Raw genomic sequence first — 20,587 nt, forward strand, 5'->3', positions numbered from 1 at the left:
TTCATTTTGTGTCCATCTCTAGTTGTGATCCATGCAGCCTTCTTCCTTTGTCTTACCAGCGAAGTGTCTTTGTAGCTCAGAACTAGGGTTATTCTCCCCCTGTCCCAGAAGCAAAACTGTGCTTTTGAAAGGAATATTAAGCATTGGTTTTGTTTTCTGCCCTCAACACACACAAAAACACACACACACATACAGAGAGCGCAAAATCTTGACACATTTTCATGCCGTCGGGTGTACCTGTCTAACTGAGGCATGCCGTAACAGCTCACGTTTCTCTCTGTTTTGTCTGTTAGCATTAGAAGCCAATTGTAGTAGAAGGTTTAAATGGAGAGAGAGAGAAAGAGAGACTCAAATATGAGTTTATACGCCGTGCCAGATTTTGTTAAGCACATGAGAAGGTCTTGGTGCCAATGTATTACTAAGTGTCCCTCCTGGCTGTGTCTGTTAGTCTCTTTGGAACAACCCACAACCTACAGATCACTGTAAACGTTAATCTTCTTATACTTTCAGGTATCAAGTTCTCTTTGATGTTACCCAAAACATGTTGACTCCTATCTTGGCTGAGTGTGCAATCCAGACATAGTTAGCATTAATAATGTTTTGTCTACATTGTTCGCACAGAACAGCTAACAATATAGGCTCTGCTTCCCAAAATCTTACTTCACTTTTTTTTTTATTTTATTATAAAGCTATGTGGATAAGAAACCCATTTTTATTTTCCCATCTATTCTATTTTAAATGAGACACACACTTTATTCCAATGTTCAGAAAAATTCCTTTGGGGGAACTATGATTCTCTTAAGCCCCCAGCTAGGCACAGCCAATAGCCATGTGGGGGATTCTGAGATATGTAGTCTGAAAACAATGTATTTCACAGGATCTATCCCCCCCCCCCCCCGTGTGGAAATTCTTAGTCTGTCCTGGACAACAGTCCTATACACATGCAACTTATTAAAATCCACACTCAAATAAACTCCAGTGTGAATTTTTTCAAGAGGCAAAAAGGGACAAAGTTGAGACTGTTGTACTTGGGGGGACATGAAAATAAGACTTGTGAGAAAAGACAACAATGCTAGTCACCCTCATATGAGGTCCATAAGAACATAAGAAGAACCCGGCTGGATCAGGCCAAGGGCCCATCTAGTCCAGCTTTCTGTCTCTCACAGTGGCCTCACCAGATGACTCTAGGAGCCCACAAAATGAGATCCCTGTCTCCAGATACCACCCCCCCCCCGCATGTGGCATTTGGAGGCATCTTCCTTCTAAGCCTGGAGATCTTACATCCCCATCGTGGCTTGTCACCTGCGATGGACTTTTCCTCCAGGAATCTGTTCAATCCCCCTTTTAAGGAATCTAGGCCAGATGCCATCAACACATCCTGTGGCAAGGAGTTGGCCACTGGTCCTCTAGATCAGAGGTCCCCAGATGTTCTTGAACTAAAACTCACAAAAGCCTTCACCACTAGCTGTGCTGGCCAGGATTTCTGGTAATTGTAGGGTTAGAACCACTGCTCTAACTCCCAGAAATTCTGGCCAGTACAGCTAATGGTGAAAGCTTCTGGGAGTTGTAGTCCAAGAACATCTGGAGGCCCAAGGTTGGGGACCACTGCTCTAGAGGGTCAACATTACAGTGGCGCTTAAGTTGTCCAAAAGGACCAGCAAAGCCACGAGACCCCTGAAGTCTACAAAAGCATAATGATCAAATAAATTATACTACAAAAGCCTGATTTATGGTTAGCGAGACTTCTACCTTTTTGAACAACGTGTGAGTGAACAGAGGTAAATACTTGTACATCAAAGATTAAAATGAACAGTAGGATGTTGAATTAAAAAAAGATCAAATATCTTAGAGCGCCATCCTATGAAGGTATGCTTATAAGTACTTGTACAGGACTGCAATTAAGCTTGATGTCATGAAATATTGATTTTTGCCATCTTTTCACAGATAGTTTGTGCTGGTATCATCCTATGAGAGAAGCAGTTTCACCTCTGCAGATATGGAAAGGAAGGGTGTAACAGTGCTCTGTAATTCTCGGCAGTATGAATGTGCATAAATTTACATAGCAGGGATTCACAGTGAGAGTTTATGACGTACCTCGGTGTAAACATGAACAGGAGCAGATTTGGGCTTCTGAGATTACACACTGATTGAAGAAAACCTTCATGCCTTTGGGTTTGATTTGTCAACAATGGATCCAAATAGCTGGAAAAACACGATATCCATTTCTCTTGCCCCTCCTTTACAAAGCATGATTTATCTCTATTTTTTTTTAAAATCATATTCACAAGAGTAGTTAGTACACTCCCACAAGATGCCTCTGACTCTCTTTGGCAACTCTAACATTAAAAAAAATTAATATAACCTTGCTTGATACACAGTTGCTGGAAATTACCACTCTCCACAAAGATAATTGGCAATTAGTTAGACAACACTCATTAAACTCTTTTCTCCTGGCTCCGGCTGGTACCCAGTCAATCTTCCAAAATTTAAATTAAAGAATACTTTGTGCAAACTTGTCTCTCTCCACCTGAAACAATGTGCTCGGAAGAATGCAATTTGCATTATCCTTGAAGGCAACAGTGATGGAGCAGAAATGAAGCTCGCTAATGCATCTGGCTTCTGAGGCCCAGCTGGAAGAGGAACTGTTCAGAGATGCAGCCAAAGTGAGGAGAGATAAGAGACAGAGTTTTGTGGGTTGCCATTAGAATAAGTTGTCAAGGTTAATTGATATTCTCCATATCCCTCCAGAATAGGCTGGTGTTTTGCAAGCTTCCTATCCTTAGGGAACAGTTTCATATCAGTATATCTACCACAGGACTCTTGTGCATTGCTGACAATGTGGAGGCATGTTTCTAGTTTGAGGTAAGTCCCCATCAAGGCCTATCTATCAAGCTAACTTGCAAATGTCTTCTGACACTCACACAATACTCTTTTAGTCTTCCTCAACCACAAATGCTTATATCCTGCACATCACAGTTATCCAGGGATGGGCATCTTCATGTCCTTCAGAACTTCTGGATTTTGGTTGGCATCATCCTTGAACATTGCTGATCGGATGCTGGCCCTACCATTAAGCAGAGTGCCCCAAATGTGTAGAAATACAAACAGACCCACACTTTACGGAAGTACAACCCTGACTGCTCCTCCCCAGCACAACTGAATGAGGACTGAGCATGCTCAGTTGTCACCGAATGCTGATTGGCTGTTGGTGTGAAGGGGAACAGAAACAGGGGTGAAATGGAGTGGAAAACGTCCAACTGGATTTCTGAACGGAAGCTCTGGACTGGAAAGTTATCTTGTGAGTCTCACTGCTCTTGTATCAAGGTGGGGAAATGGGAAATCTCTCTCTCTCTCTCTCTGTGTGTGTGTGTGTGTGTGTGTGTGTGTGCATTTACAGTATATGCCACCTTCTCCCCATAGGGAGCTCAGAACAATTAAAATAATATACTAAAGACAAGTTTAAAATACTATATATTAAAAAACAGATAAAGATGGGTCAAGTTTAAAAACATTAAAAAAAGTTTTTTTAAAAAAAATTAAATAAAATATCTTTATCTTAAAAACAGAGCTTTCTCATAAAACCCCCATTATTGGTTAAACGTCCTGCCTGAAAAGAAAGGTCTTTGCCTGATGATGGAAGAACTGGAGGGAAGGGGACAACCTGGATCCTTGGGGCAGCACATTCCAAAGCCTGGGAGCCACCACCAAGAAGGCCTTGAGGCTATCCGCATATTTCCACTATGTCTCATCTTTGGCTATGAGGACGGGTTTGGCAGAAGTTACAGCCTGAAAACATTGGACAGAGTGCTTATTTCCCATCCACATCTTAGATACCACTGACATCAAATAGCTCAGGGATTAAAAGGATATATAACGGGCAATCATTGTGGTTAAGGGCATAGTATTATAGTATTATTTATACAAACCCCATTCATTGGTAAGCCTGAGATGGCCTCCAAAAATTTAAGACGACAAATGGAGGCTTGGTCTGTTCAATCCCAAAGTTTTGCAACGGTGGTATAAGAAATAGAAAAGGAATGGCAGATTACTATGCAAAAGATAATTATAACAGGGTTTCAGCAAGTACATGAAGGTCTTAGCAAAATAGAAGATCTGATGAAAGTGACGAAAAAGGGGACATTAGATGCCAAACAAAACTGAAATGAAGCTGCGCAAACTTTAGAACCGTCTTTATTGGGCATGACACCTGGTAACATAGATGGGATAGAGAGTTATCCAGTGACCTATGCAGCTTCCAAAATTAAAAAGCATTATGTTAAAAATCTCAAGAAAGAGACACTGAAACAAGAGAATCTTATTGTGAAAATATGGGAAGTGACAAAAATGGATATTCTGTCAGATGGGCTGAAAGACTGCTCAATTCAAAAGGAAACTGAGCGATGGGATGTATTGTATAAATGGCTGCAGTTACCAGATATTGTTGGAGTAACATAGACTTAAACTAAAATTAAATGATAAGATGAAAGCAGGAGGGTAATCAAACTGTGAAAAAGCAAAAAGTTGATCTGTTATTGTAATATGAATTGATTGGATGACGGTATACTTTGTCTTCTCCTATCCCCCTAACCTTCCCCCCCTTCCCTATTCCCCCTTACTTTTTGTATTCCCTACCCTGTCCTTAAATAAATACTTAAATTAAAATAAAAAGAAGGCCTTGAGTCTATCCGCATATTTCCACTATGTCTCATCTTTGGCTATGGGGACGGGTTTGGCAGAAGTTACAGCCTGAAAACGTTAGACAGAGTGCTTATTTCCCATCCACATCTTAGATACCACTGACATCAAATAGCTCAGAGATTAAAAGGAGATATATGCCCTGTGCTCCTTATTCACCTGCCCACCCTTCAAACGTGACCACTGTGTGAACTTATCCCCCCTCATATTTCATAAGCAGGCTATCCTTCACATATCAATAACCCTATTCCATTTAGGGTTCCTCCTGGCCATTCAGATGAGCAGGTTATGGAGAGATGCCCCAAAGCCTTTTCATAAGCATGCCACTGTTTGTGACTGAGAGCTGAACCACCATCCAGTGGTGTATTTCTTTCCTACGTAAAGGAAGCTTGGGTAGCAATCAACTTCTCTTGATACCCGTGATAGACATCTGTCCAACAGATGATACAATATTCCTTTCCCATATACCTTACATTTAGAATTTTTTGGACTGCGATTGGTCAACGGAAGGCAAACGCTAAGTCAACTGATTTTAGGGCTGAGCCTCTGATATGCCTCTAGGCTAACCGATGGTACTGTAACGAAGGGCATAATGGGTCTCGACAGAATTTAGCTGTTGAATTATTCTGGGGTTCCCACAATAATTCTAAACAAACAATACTCAGAGGCCATATCCCAGCATTGTCTGAGACTATCTTGCAACCCCGTAGCTAAAAATATGCACAACATTTGATTTGGAACAGGATAAATCAACCTGATGTTTCAACTTAAGCATGCTGAACTGTCTGAAGTCTCCCTCTACTGGTTAACTAACACTATTTTCAGCTAGGTTAATTGTGCCTAGTTAACTCTGAAACTTTGACAGCAACAATAAATGAAAAGCCATTTCCTCTCTTTCTCCTTTTTAAAAACAACAACAGTACAAAGTTTGGGGTTCAGTTCCTCCTGCTCAAGTCAACTGTAAGGAGCAGAGAAGATAATGCACGACTCCATGATCCAAAATGTGAAGATATGAAATGTAGCTAAATGTAGGAATTAAAAAATGACATGAATTGCAGGCTGCATTTATGAAATGCTTGGATAGCTCAGTGGTTTAGGTGTCTGAGCTGAGGCTCCAATACTTTGGCCATCTCATGAGAAGAGAAGACTCCCTGGAAAAGACCCTGATGTTGGAAAAGAGTGGAGAAGGGGTCGACAGAGGATGAGATAATTGGACAGGGTCATAGAAGTGACCAACATGACTTTGACTCAACTCTGGGAGGCAGTGGAAGACAGGAGGGCCTGGCGTGCTTTGGTCCATGGGGTCATGAAGAGTCAGACATGACTAAACGACTAAACAAAAACATCTATCTATCTATCTATCTATCTATCTATCTATCTATCTATCTATCTATCTATCTATCTATCTATCTATCTATCTATCTATCTATCTATCTATCTAATATATATAAGATCATAGATAGATGATCTATGATTATATATAATCACACATACGCACACACGCACGCACGCACGCACGCACGCACGCACGCACACACACACACACACACACACACATACATACATACATACATACATACATACATACATACATACATACATACATACATACATACATACATACATACATACATACATACATACATACATACAGCTTGTTTTTGTGATTCTTCCAGAGCAAGGGCTGGGAACATCAGCATTCAGCTCCAGCTCACCAAAGGCTATATTCTTTTCAAGATAAACCGAGCGAGACGGTCTCACTGGCAACACACTAAAACCACTGTTAACAGAAACCTGGAATGTCTGTTGGAAGTGTCAGAACAGATGACATCTGCTCAGACGTGACTTTCCGGCTTTGCTCCTGAACAGCTCCTCTAAATGCACGCTTGCAAGGACTTCAAAGTGTTTACATACCTCCAGCCTTGTTCCTTTAGCTTCCTTGACTGCGGAACCAAAGAGCGCATTTTTCCACCTGGTGGGCCAACACCTTGAAGCAGTATGAGTTGGCCAACGTCTTGCATGTGGGAGGACATAAACACTTTGTTAAGAAGTCAGTTTACATTTCAGGTCTCAATGACTTTGCTGCTGTATGCATTTTGTCATCTCCCATGGACATATGCTACCTTTATTCCATCCTTTTAAGAGCTTTTGTGTTCAGAGCCCTGGCGCCTACTCTCGGCCGCAGTTGTTTCTTCCAGAAGTTCTTTCACTTGACTTGGGAGATGAGAGCCCTGGAGGAAAACTCAGAGAGAAGATCAGGTTGAAAGCATGTGAGGGGAAGGTGAATATCTACATTGGAAAAAACAAGCCCTTTCCATTTTCCTAGACTCTTTTAGGTCCAGCCATGTGTAAAGAAGCAATGAACAACCAAGAAGTTCCAAATCAATTCTCTTGGTAAATCAGACTTCCCACACTAGAGGAAGTGAACATGGTCAAGAAACTATGTAAAAGATCCCTGACCAATGCCTTGGGGCTAGCTATAGTCTCTGGTGGAGTTATGTGCAATTCCTTGTTCAGTACAGTAATGAATGTATGTAGCACAATGTACTCCATGAGCAGAGCACAGAAAGATTACAGAGTGAAGGTTGGCCGGGGACATGTCAATATGGATCTGCTATGATCAAAAGAAGTTGTCCCCCGTGAGTCGGAGATTGGGATGGGCTGAAGGAAAAAAGGGGAGGGGTGACGCGAAGTGCTTCTGAATGTGCTCTCTCTGTATTCTCTCTTTAAACAGAAGAGTTTCATCTTCCTTTATAACCTGCTTTCCTCCATAAGGCTCTACCGATAAATATTTCAAGATTTTTTTTGTGTGTGTGTGGGGATGGTACAAATTAAAGGAAGGGAAAAAAGCCCTTGCCATCTCTTGTGCAATGTTGTGGGCTGTGGGGATGTACACTAGGGGTAGAAAAGGAGCAAACACGACTTCAGGCGGCAACACAATTTCCCATGGATTCATATAAATCCCTGAATTTGATGTTACCGTTTCTCCCTGACCCATGAGGGACCCAGGCTATGAGAGGGAGAGGAGGAGAATGGGAGGCAGGAAAGGAGGGGAGACAAGGTGTCGGGAGCAGAGAGAAGAAAGGAGGAGGTGAGTTTGCTTTGTTTTTGTGTATGGTTCCATCCACAACTGGATTTTTCCTCAGCTGAAATATTGCTCCCAAGAAAATGTGGTCTTGGATAGAATAAGATGCTCACCTGACCCCACTCCTGTTCTTTGAGGTTTAACTGAAAGAACCAAGTTGGTTAATTAGTTATATGTGCCATTAAACCAAAACTGACTTAGAGTGACCTTAACAAGGGGGTTCAAGGTAAGTGAAGTATTGAAGGAGTGTGTTTACTGGTTCCACTCCCCTAGTGAGTTCCCATGGCTAAGCGAACCCCAGTTTCCAGAGACCCAGTTGGTCACTCTAGCCACTATACCATATGGGTTCCCAAATGTTGAGCTTCCTCCCCATTGTTTAAAGTTAGTGCTTTTGAAAAGTATTCTGGTGCCAATCTGTCTCTTCTGGAAGCCAATTCCATTACTATGAAGCCACAGCTGAGAATGACTTCCTACATGGACTCCCTAAAAAAAAAATATCATGGTTATAATGAAGAATTAACTGGAAGACCTTATCTCCTCATAGGAGCATTCCTGGTTTGCACAAACTGTTGGTTTATTTTGATGTGACAAACAGCAAAGCTATCACAGGTAGTCCTCTGGAAGGAGTGTGGAGTGAAATGTCTACAGGATTTTCATGCCCAGTGTCAGGGCTTCTGGTGCTGCTTCTGCTTCTCTCAACAATTCCGAATAATGCTTCCTGGTCAGAAGTTCACTATGATTAGTCATTTGACGGTTGCTTCCAGAAGAAAGAAAGAAAGAAAGAAAGAAAGAAAAGAAAGAAAGAAAGAAAGAAAGAAAGAAAGAAAGAAAGAAAGAAAGAAAGAAAGAAAGAAAGAAAGAAAGAAAGAAAGAAAGAAAGAAAGAAAGAAAGAAAGAAAGAAAGAAAGAAGAGAAGTGAAATAAAACAAAGCTGGGAATCATAGCCAAGAGGCAGGGAGCTGGTAGGTCAACAGTCGGCTAATCACCTCACAACGCAGGTGACCTCAGCTGTGGTCCTTGGCTGGCATAAATCAGAGCAGCTTGGCTGATTTATAGAGGCTGAAAGTTTGGCCGTTTGCTCTGATGGAGCTGTGCCAAGGCCTAATGATCTGTAAATGTGGCTACAAATCGGAGTCACCCACAATGTTATTACAGCCTTCACAGACCATCCACATTCTTCATACTGAGGATCACAGCCATTGTCCTAAAACTGAGCTGTACTTGACTTTTTGATGCATTTTTTGATTCTTCTCCTGTCCTGCTTTCTTGTGTGTGTGTGTGTGTCTCTCTGTGTGTGTGTGTGTGTGTGTGTGTGTGTGTGTGTGTGTGCTGTGCCATCAAGTCAGAACCAACTTATAGAAACCTTAATAGGGCTTTGAATGTGAGATATTTAAGGAGTGGTTTTACCAGTTCCCCACCCCCAAGTGAGTTTCTATGGCCAAGTGGGGATTTGAACCCTGTTCTCCAGAGGCCTAGTCCATCACTATCCTCTACACCACATTGGGAATCAGTGATTTCTTACTTTATAAATCATATCGTGTTCTTCTTTCCTTCAGAAGGCATCCTATGGACTTCCTCATCTCTATGATGGTTCAACTCACACACAGCAAAAAAGGGGAAAAGCATCGCAAGAAATTTGTCGTATACAGAATCATATCAATGGCTCAGTCCTGTCAACTTAGACTGTGAGTGTATCTCCTGGGTTTCAGACAGGATTCATCCCCTCTACCCAGGATGTCTCTAAGTGATACCATTCAGCTTTCCCCTTCTCTGAACTATTGCAACTTGATAGATTAATAGGGATGGGGTGTTTATTGAAAAATGGAAATACACAAAAGAGGCACTTTCATTTTTATGTCCTTTTGGTAATCCCTAAAAGATGACCTGTTCAAAACAAAAGAAAGGTACACAAATACATGGACATTTCACTTCAAAAAACAGCTACATTATTCTCTTTCATAATTTTTTTCCCTTTAGCCCTTGTCCATCAAATCGTGTGGGATATTTTTCAGGGAATCGTGTTGCGAAAGATGCTGTCAGTAGCCATTCAGAATGACCAGGAAAGGGAGGAAAATTTTGAGTTTGATAAAAAGGTCTAGATTGGTCAGATCTTGGCGAGGAGGAATGATGCTCCCCCCACCCCCGTTTTTGCTTCACTAGCATAAATGTATTGCCTGATTGTTTGTGATTGATTCTCTGTTGCCTCGCCTCTGCTTTTTGGACTAGTAGTGCAGTGTAGTGAAGAACAGAAGAAATGATCAGTTAATGGAAGAAATGACCCCTAGAAGAGCAAGGAGTGAACCAGCAGGAAATGTGCAGCTTATGGCCAGCCTGTGGGGTGGGGAACTAAGAGAGAAAGAGGTAAGAGTGGTCTCTCGCTTTTATACTTTCAACTCTAAGAGCCTACAGAAAAACACTGTGGGCTCTTACACAGACAGAAAACACGGTGCAAGAAGGAATTCCTAACATTCTGTCCTTGGCTTGTTATACTCCTTGCCCCATAGTGAGCTACTCTGGGCATCTGTGGTATTTTTGCAGGTTATTTAGGGCTTTTTTGAATGCTTGCCAGAGAGAAGAATGGGGAAAAATGAAATGATAGGATCAGAAGGAGCTTGTTCCTTTCATGTTTTAAAAAGGACTGGTGCATGAAAGGTGCAAAAAGGAAAGAGGCACCTCTACCCCCCATGAAATAACTCAAAAGGAAACAATAGCAACCTTTTTTTTCAGTGCACATCCCTACAAATCGAACACGCAAGAAATCTTTTTAGCTGTCTCCTCCTGAGTCTCTTCTGCCAGTTCAAAGTTGATCTAAGGGATTCCACAGTGCCTGAGATAGATTCCGCCAGTTTCTCAGAGGAAATCCTATAGTGAATCCTAACCTGCTTGGGATGGCTAGTGAATGAGCACCCAACGCTTTTCAAGGGTGGATTAAATTAATTTTCCCCCCAGATCTCTTGTTGAAGGAACGTAAACTTCTCAGTAGCTACTGACTGTTAAGCGTGCTTGTTGCTTGTGTTACTGTGTACGTGTGTGTGGATATACCAAGACATGGCAACTGTTTCATGTACAGTGGTGCCTCGCTTAACGATGATAATCTGTTCCAGGAAAATTGCGGTTAAGCGAAAACATCATAAAATGAAATTAAAAACTCCATTGAAACGCATTGAAACCCATTCAATGTGTTCCAATGGAGGTGAAAACTCACCGTCCAGCGAAGATCCTCCATATGGCGGCCATTTTTGCTGCCTGTATAGCAAGGAATCCGTCCCTAAACACAGCGGGGAGCCATTTTAAGCACCCAGCGGTCATTTTGAAACCACCGATCAGCTGTTAAAAAACACATCGTTTTGCGAAGAATCGGTTCCCAAAGCAGGGAACCGATCATCGCAAAGCGAAAAAAACCCTATTTAGCAATTGCGATTGCAAAAAGATCGTCGTACAACAATTTCATCGTAATGCAGGGCAATCGTTAAGCGAGGCACCACTGTACTTATAGGACCTGGAGGTTCCTATGAACCTCACCTGCTATAGCCCTGCTCAGTTTCCATATATGCCTAATTACATTGCACTGCCGTTACTTTGATAAAATTGAGGGAACACAACGTGATCAAATAGCTGCTGCATAGTCAATGTTGGGTAGTGTGAGATCCTTAATTATAATCTCATGCTCTGGAGGGGAAAATAAACAAATAAAAAACCCCAATAGTAATTCAAGGTTGCCAGTTCCCTCCCCCAAGAGAGAACCAACCACCTATGAGCCACATATTAGCATATACTAATTAAAGCACATACTAATGAATGCAAATACCTATTTACATACCTGTTGCCTAATATGGGGATATAGACTCTTATTAATTAGGGCATATTTACTCAGGCAAATTTGATGCTCCATTACTTAGTATTGGAACAGTCACACACCAAAAAATTAATTAAAAATATCTGTACTGGATGGTTTCAAACTGGCCAGGTATCAATGCTTAAATAGGCTTTGATTATTGCTCAGAACTGGTAACACCACTTTAAAACAGGAAACTTTTTCCACCTTGCAGAAAATAACTCTTTTGCATGTATTTGCAGTAAACCCTGTTAGCTGGAACAGCCCTGCTCCCATTTTGCTGATGTTATCACTGAGGGCGAAAGATGGCAAAGAATCCAAGGACACAGAGCTTAATCGTTTTTCTCAAGTTCAGCTTGTCATCCATCCGGCAAGAAGGTTTTGAAATCTGGAGGGTGGAAAGTATCCTAATCAATATTTTTCAAGCTTTGAAGAAACTCCACTAACACCTGAATTCTTCTCCCCCCGCTTTAAAAAAAAAAAATCACATCAGAGCATTACACAATTTAAAATTATGGACATACATGAAGCATAAAGTTCAAACAAATTTGAAGTGTTCAAATGATTTGACCTTTTTTTTGACCAGCAGTGGGCTATTTTGATAGCGTTCACTCAGCCGTTTACTAGATCTTCTTTAATACAAGTGGCGGGCCATAAACGGCATGTACACAAATACGGCATTGATTGCATTTCTCCACATTCACAGGAAATGCGTCCTGTATCCAGGCAGCCTCATTTCACTTGATGATTCTTCAGTCTTCCTACTTTGCTTCGAAGACTGTCAAGTGACTTCCAGATGGTCCAGCCAGAGTCTCGTCCTGGTGGGAGACATTCTTCCCCCTTGGGTAAAATGTGTTGGATTTGTTCTCCGTTGATTTAGCCTAGCCTCTTCCGGTTTACTATGTAGAGCTTGAAAGCTGTGCAGAAAACTTTCCCCATTGTCTACTTTGGTTAACGGTAGATCTCACGTAATATATTCCTGTGAAATGGTATGAAGAGTGTAACACCAGAATAAGAAACTTAACATGATTTTTGTAAAATATAACTGTGATTGGGGGTCAAAAAGAAAGATTCCTCAGGATGGCTTTTCCATGATGGCAGAATGTGCTCCTCCATGGCTGGCTTGTAGAACTTGGCCTAAATCTTATTGCTAAGTATAATTGAGACCTATTTAATCAACTGTCAAAACCTATGTAAATACCATGGATTCAGTAGGTCTTATCTCTTTGGGCTAACAGTTGAATTTAGGCCTTTGTGCTCAAGCTTGTAAGGGTTCAGTAACTAAAATGTCATCCGGTATTGTCAGTATTTATTGCCATGTATCCCACCATACAAATGACAGCACCCCGTCTGAATGGATCCTCTGTTTTAATGGGTGTGCAATTCAAGGCTCAAGCTAGATGAGACACTCAGCATGGAACTAGATGGAGATCTCTCTTAGATTTTAAGATTTCCCCCCCCCCAGAAGACAACAGGGCAAGAAATTAGTGCTTGGGGATGAAAGCCAAGCTCCTGGCCCCTCTGGTGGCCAAACCAGGCCCAGAAACAACCCTAAATAGCCATTTTTAAAAAGAAAAAAGTGGACAGGAAATGCCCAGAAGGACACTTCTGGTTTATTTTTTGGGGGTAGGGGAGTCCCAAGGCATATGGATAGAAGCCTACTGTTGTCAGGGTCTTATTTGGCAAAATAGACCATTCGGCAGGAAGGAGGTAAAAATCAAAAAAGGGATTAAAAAACCCCCAACAACGCTGAAGAATAGCAGAAATACTCACTCACCCAATCTACCAAATGTGGCCATGTGCAAATAACATGCATTTAAAGTAAAGCACATCATGAGCATACAGAATTTGTTTTCGGTTTCATAAATGAATTGAGTGCACATTGCTTTCCTGCAGAAATCCACTCCTGGCTATTCCATTTCAGCAGCTTAATGTAGGTGGCTAAATCCAGTTTCTTATCTAAGCTAAAATCAGCCCACTGAATCAATGGGCTGTACATTAAGAGTTGATTTATCACTCAGTAGCAGATGTAAGGGGTCCCACTGAAAGAGGCAATTCAGCTTTAGGACATTGTGTTGCTGCTAAATGCCGTTGACCTGCTGCAAAACATCTGGAGATCTACCAGTAGATCCCAACTTATCTTCTGCCCACCTGCATCCTACAACTGATGTGAGGACCGAACAAGTTTGTGCCGTCCATGTTCTTGGGTTAACTTTTTCCTCCACCAGTCAAGTTGTTATATCTCTGGACAAACCTCCTGATCCTCTTGCTAACCCACTGAGATCAACAGTTTCTTAAAGCTAAAACATTTATGGGAGCCACCAAATTACAACAGGCAATGATTGGCTTTTTTGATGTTTACTTCTCTGGGAGTGCGGCAGGAAGCTTTTCGTGTTTTCTTTTATGCCTCCATTTTTGGCCTAAAGCAAGACATGGATTCAAGCCGTCTCACTCTAACGGGACCCTCTGCTTGGCTAGGTTGACATGACTTCATACCCTATGCTCTTCTTCTTTTTTAAAGAAAGCTGCTGCTGAAGTTGATGCTATGGGGCTAAGTGACTTGGTTCACAACATCAATGGTGCAACAGTCTTCTTTCCTTTCCTGTAAATGAAAAAAAAATCTATACTTTAGATGTGAAAGGAATTATTTTGTTCCTTTTTTGTTTTACAACCTGATTTCAAAGCTGCCAGAAAGCCAAGGACAGGTACCCAATTGATTGAAACCTCAAAACAAGGTGCCTTACTGGGACAATTATTTTCAACTGTGAATGTCAATACGCCTCCTTAAAGAGACATTGGCCATATTGGCTTCAGTGGCTGAGTTTGCTGAGATTTTGTTAAGGCTGACTTAAATGTCAGATGTCATTAATTCTGGATCCTCAAAGACTCCTCTGGTGCCAGAGACTTCCACAGCCAAGGGTGAAAGGGTCACAAGCTACACATTGCCAAGAAATAAAAACACACACAGACTACTGTACATTGTGTGCTTAGGAAGTGTATTTCGCTATAGCATGAAGTGGTGAATATCAGGCTATCGAGATTCACTGTAACGACATATCAAGAACCAGCCGTGGATCTTGAAACTTATAGCTAACACCATTTGCTTCCCTTACAAATTTCTTTTACTCTCCTTTTTTATTACTCTTTCCCCTACCCACAGAGCCAAGTTACTCTCCAAGTTCAAACCCCTGTGTGTGTCTTTGAGGATAAGAAAAATGAACTATTGATCAGGCAATTGACAAATGCAATAGAAATTTTATATGGCTCAAGAGAGACCCCTGAATAATTTAGAAGTGTGCCAAATATGAGTGACGGCCAAGTGGGGGGTATTGATTACTTTAAAAAACTGAGAAAGGCCCCATGCTGTGGGCTCGGAGGATGAAGAAGAGAGGTAACAAACAGAGAGGGGGGAAGAAAAAAACCCAACGAGCAAAGCCATTAAGGACGCCGTGCTACCAGACACCACCAGACACACGGAAGTTGAAGAGACTGTCAGGTTGAGCGTCCTGGCTCTTTCCCTTCCCAATCAATAATTCCATGTCAAAACATAAAATGCAAGATTTTGCTCTTAACTAAAATGTGTCTTCAGATTTTTTAAAAGCATTGATTCGAGATGGATCAATGAAAATCCAGCCACATATATATATATATATGTGAAAAAAAAATAAAAAGGTAGAGGAAATTACACTGGGTACATAATAGCGAAGCCAAATAGCTTTTCCAAGACCTTGTTAGAGATGTCTTGTTTATATTAGCAGTCTTTCCCCCTCCACCCTTTGGCAGGAGAAGCTAAGAGTCTCACACCAAAGGATTCTGTATTGTTTCCAATGGGAAGCCCGACATAAAACTAAAGGGAGAAGCTAGAATTGTGATCCAAGAACATCTGGGGACCCAGTTTTGAGAACCACTGGACTTCACTAAACTCTTCAGATGGAAAACCATCCTCTATAAGAGAGGAAACATGGCCGCCTGTGTTGCTGATGAATTTCCTTTGTTCTCGAAGGAACAGGTGCTTAGCTTGGGAAGTGAGCTTACATTTTTATTGGAAATCCATTTGGCCTTGGTGTCTTGAAGAACCTGAGCTGGTTTTCCAGTCGTCCCCATTCCTTGGCAGAACCGCTCAGAACAAGCACCGCAAGCTGACCAGGAAAGCAGTTTTAGGAAGTGATTTATAAAGCAAAACTTTGGAACCCTTCCCTCTGATACACTTCATAAGCGTCTTTAAAGAGGAAGAATAAAGAAATGGCACAATACCATGTAGTACCAGCCTAAGGATTTGCATGGCCTTGAAACTTGGAAACAAAGAAGTACAAACTCTTTGCCATCAATAAAATATATTCCCGTTTGCAAGCTCCTGCTGTTCTCCTCATTGGTTGGAGGGGAACTGAAAAGGCACATGAAAAATAATTATTTTTGCTGCACTGAGGTTTTCATTGTTGATAGGAATCGGAACAGCAGACTCTCCCGAAGAGACATCTAAGAGAAACCTTGTCATTACATCTTTTGACCTGGGTAATTAGGCATGAAACCAGGAGCACCTGCCTCCCAATTGGTGAAATGCGAAGCATAAAAGTGGAGTCCTCGGAGGATTTCCCCACCACCCCCTCCTCTTCTCTACGTGGGAGTAGCACCACTTAAATGCAAGGGTTGCAGAAAGGGAAAGAGAAGCACTTAGGAAATCAGTGCAGCAGAAGGAAGGAAAGAGTGCCCCAGACTGTCAACGTCTCTACGGCAGATTTCGGCAGGACGGGCTCTATCATTAAACAAAGTGAGGCCACCACCTCCACCTCTTGCAGTCTTCCCCCTCTTCTTCCAGAGCCCCCTCCTTTGCCCCTCTTTTCGAGGACATTGGTGAGGGCCTCACACCAAGTTGTGGAGTTAAGAGTTACACATCTATGGTTATCTACCAGTTACTCTTGGGAGTAAGAATATTGTAGTAATGTTATTTTTCAGAAGATGCATGAGAAAAAGGTCTGATGTAATGAGAAACCCCCAAAAATGAATTTTAACGGATATTTAAGGACTTTTACAGGCATTTTGACACAAACTGCCCAATGTTTATGCCACCATCTTATTATAATAATGGCCATCCTTGGAGATGGGCACAAAATGAACCACAAAACAAAACAAAAATCCCAGTGAACCGGGCTGGTTCAGGGTTCATATCCTGACCTAGTTTGAGGATCCTGTTTTGCTGAAATAAAATGAAATGCTGATTCCCCCCCCCCTTTTGGTAGTTTGTTTGTTTTGGAAAAAGTATTGCCCATCCAACCCTTTCCCGGTACCTCCATTGCTTCTGCCTACCTGCTCTTGGTTAGCTACAAACCACAAACCATCACAAACCACATTTTCCAGTTCGTTCCCATTGCTAATCATGATCGTAGAACTGCAGAGTTGAAAGGGATCCTATGGATCATTGAGTCCAGCCTTTCTCAAAGTGGCACTGTGGGGAATCAAACTCCCAACCTCTGGCTCCACAGGCAGAGACCTAACCCACTGAGCTACTCAGCAGTTCTTATGAGTCCTCGGGTTTTTGCCCACCCAAATAGAAAATAAAGCAACGGGAAAATTGCATGTAGCAGAAGTCACATAAATGGTTCAACATTATAGTGAGTAGGAATTTGAATCTGCCTGGAACCATGAGAAATTGAAAAATTCATCATTGTTGTTGTCATCATCATCATCCATCAACAATCAACCTCAAAAGAACAGAGAGTATAATAACTGCAAAGTAACAAACATAAGGCAAGAAATTGAGAGGATATAGAAGTAAGATCAGATCATCATCATCTTTCCTGTACTAATTTCAACAACTGGAGTTATACCAAAATTTTAGGTTACCAGGTTAGAACAACCGCTAGTAGGTGCTAATTTGTTTCCTGGAATTCAAACTTCAGTGAAAACATGTCACCTCTTCTTCAGATACTTCGCCCATTGGTCTACCCACTTTGGTCTACCCAACCAGCGATGCCAAGAAACAAACAATATAATAATAATAATTTTTAAAACATAAAATACAGTGGCAAGACGGCACAACTCCCTTTTGCTAGTATCTCAGGACAGTTTATGGATAAGGGAAGTCCAAAACATTCAGACCCAAAACCCAATGAAATCAGACGGCATCTTACTATTGTTTGCCATTCTGTACACGGTGAGGTGTGTCGACTGGAGCTCTTAATGCCTTCTTTGTTGCTTTGTTGGCGGGATGGATCATCTGTTTAATGCTGTCATCAGTCGGCTTCCTCTGTTATGCATTTTTTATATTTAATTACGTTTTTAAACACTCTGTCTCCCCAGTGACTTGAACAATGGGCATCTGCTTTTCTAAGTACTCACATTAATGTTGGGGTTGTAGCTGTTAGGTAATTTGAAATGCCTTTGGTTTTTCAGAATCGTCGTACACTCATTTCAGTAATAATACATGGTGTTTAGAAAGCCTCATTCCCAGAGCACTTAAACTAATTACAACTCATAATATCCCTGAGAGACAGGTACAATGTTCTTCTGTTTTAGAGGTGAAGGAAAACTGAGACAGAGAAGCAAACAGCTTGACCAGGTCAGCTTGGAGACTGGTGGCAGAAAGAGTTGACATGGGATTGGAGATAGGAACCTTCCCCAAGCTGCTGCCCTCTAGTGGTGCTGGAATGCTACCCACCTCTTCCTCAAGCAGCAGGGCCATAGCAGCTGAGAATGATAAAAATTCTAGTCAACCACAAAGAGAGCATCAGGTCAGAGAAGATTTCTCCATATCAGTACTCCAATCATGGATGGAGAGCTTGGTGGACAGAAAGGGAAGGTATGTGCCTCCAAATGTCTTTTGACAGCAGCTTTTGGCTAGGGTTCTAGCCTAGGGCTAACTGGGATTGCTGCTCACCAACATCTGGGGTGGAGTACATTTATGCCATCTTTCCACCAAACCTTGGATTTCTGGCTCATCACAATAGAATCTGGTGAGTTCAATTTCAAAGGTTGATTTTCAACTAAACTTTACAGAACTATCCATGGTGCTGAAATCTATCCATTAAATAATTTCAGCACCTTGGACAGTACATTAGCTCCTTCAAAGTTGTAACTGAAACCCAGTGCAGACTCACCATTCCATGACAATGAACAGACCCAATTGGCTCACAATTGGCTATCCATATGTTGTATAAAGAGGTTAAAATAAACACACAGGAGGAAGAGAGCTCTGTCCTATTAGAGCTATCGGTGTGTGTGTAGCATCTCCACTTGAAGGGAACCTCTGTTCTCCATGCTCACCCAAGGATTTAGGATCATGTGATGATGTTGCCTGGGTAGAACCAGGTCTAGAGACGGGCATGATCCTGGATCATTAGATCATGCCAGATCATCATCATGTCATTCCCATCCCCCACTCGCTGGCCAGATTCCCACACTCACAAGGTGGTGGCTGCTTCTTTTCTGCTCCTCTTTGGATGTTAAGGAGTCATGGCAGGAGAGCAATCTTCCCTTCTCCACCTCCTCCAGCAGCTGGCTACTCAGATGAGGAGGTAGGGCAGGGCTTGCTGCTACGCAGCCTTTAAGTGGCCAGCTGCTAGAGGAGGTGGAGAAGGAAAGTCCGTGCTCCTGCTACAACTTGTCAAACAGCCAAAGAGGAGTGGAACAGGAGTGCTCAATGCCTTGTGAGTGGGGAGAATCTGGCTGGGGGTGGGGTGGGGGAAGGGTATGTGTTGCACCTGTGGTGTGTGACAATGATCCAGCATGATCCAATAATCCAGAATTGCGCCCATCTCTGATCAGGTCACCTTCACCGATTTAGCTCTCTCTATATGGTGAGTTAGGATAGAGAGAATCTGTGAAGGGGATCTGTTTCTACCCAGGCAGAAGAATCACATGTTCACAAATCCTTGGGTGGGTATGGGGAACAGAGCTTCCTGTTGTGTAAAGATGCTGTACACACAGATAGCTCTAAATGCATCAACCTCTCTTTCTTTCTGTCTCTTTAAACAATATATGGATAGGGCTATTGTGAGCCAATGATCTGGGTTTCAGTGACAACTTAAAAGGAGCTATCTAACTATCCAAGATGCTGAATTTATTTCATGGAGATGGTTCAGCATCATGGAATTGAAAACAGGCTTCCACGTATGAGATTTTTTGCCAACAGCGGCATGAGGCATCTTTTTATTCGGAAAGGAGGAGAAGCTGTGTATTTAAAATCATTGATAGTTTATTTTTAGTTTCAGTCGTCACAAGCCATCTTGGGTCTCCTATGGAGAGAAGGGCAGCATATAAATAAATAAATAATCTCTAATCTGAGGCACGTCTTCCTCTCTTAAGCTGACCCTTTTGAAGTTGTCACTTTGCCAACACACAGTCGGTCGAAACATCTCTGACTTTACAAGGGCTGCCGATAACAAAATAAGGAATGTAAGCACAGTTAGATAAATTAATTTCAAGGTCAAACATGGTGACAATGGAAAAAGGATGCACAGAGCAGGTAATAGAAGGGAATTCATGTGCATACTGATAACGCTGTTAAAGGCAGATGTTACCCGATAATTGAATCTGAAATGTAACTGATGTTTTTCCCTGCCCTCTTCCATTAAAAGAATTGTCGGAGATGCAAAAATCAAAGATTATTCAAAGAATTAGGATATGAAAAGCATGTTAGATCACTAAACTCCAATTAGTTAAATTAAATTGTATACCATTATCTACCTGTAGCTTTATTGGTGGCTAGCATTAGCACTCAAGCTGGCACAATAATAAAATTAGGGAATAACACTTTAATTGAATTGCACTTAAAAGGATCACACTTGACAAAAACGATTGTTATCTGGGTGTAATGCACACCCTTTCTTCCCCCCACCCTTTTTCTCTCCTCTTTCCACCCTCTCTCCTTCCGAGCAATTATTAAATCCAATGAAATGAAAGTCGCAGGATCTCAACAGCTTTCTGAAATAATTCGTGAACTGGGCAGGATTTGAAGAGCGTCTGATCAGTTTAGG

At 41.8% G+C, this 20,587-nt stretch overlaps 1 long non-coding RNA gene across 1 annotated transcript in view; it reads left to right on the forward strand.

Annotated features, from left to right (window-relative positions):
• Nucleotides 1-17,172, forward strand: part of LOC144584394 (uncharacterized) — a 31,449-nt gene extending 14,277 nt beyond the window's left edge. Inside the window, exon 2 of the long non-coding RNA XR_013538611.1 lies at nt 1,945-17,172. This is a non-coding gene — a long non-coding RNA (uncharacterized LOC144584394). The remainder of the gene's footprint in view (nt 1-1,944) is intronic.
• The last annotated feature ends 3,415 nt before the right edge of the window (nt 17,173-20,587 follow it).

This window comes from Pogona vitticeps, chromosome 10 (genome assembly GCF_051106095.1).
Source record: "Pogona vitticeps strain Pit_001003342236 chromosome 10, PviZW2.1, whole genome shotgun sequence".
Taxonomy (NCBI): Eukaryota; Metazoa; Chordata; class Lepidosauria; order Squamata; family Agamidae; genus Pogona; species Pogona vitticeps.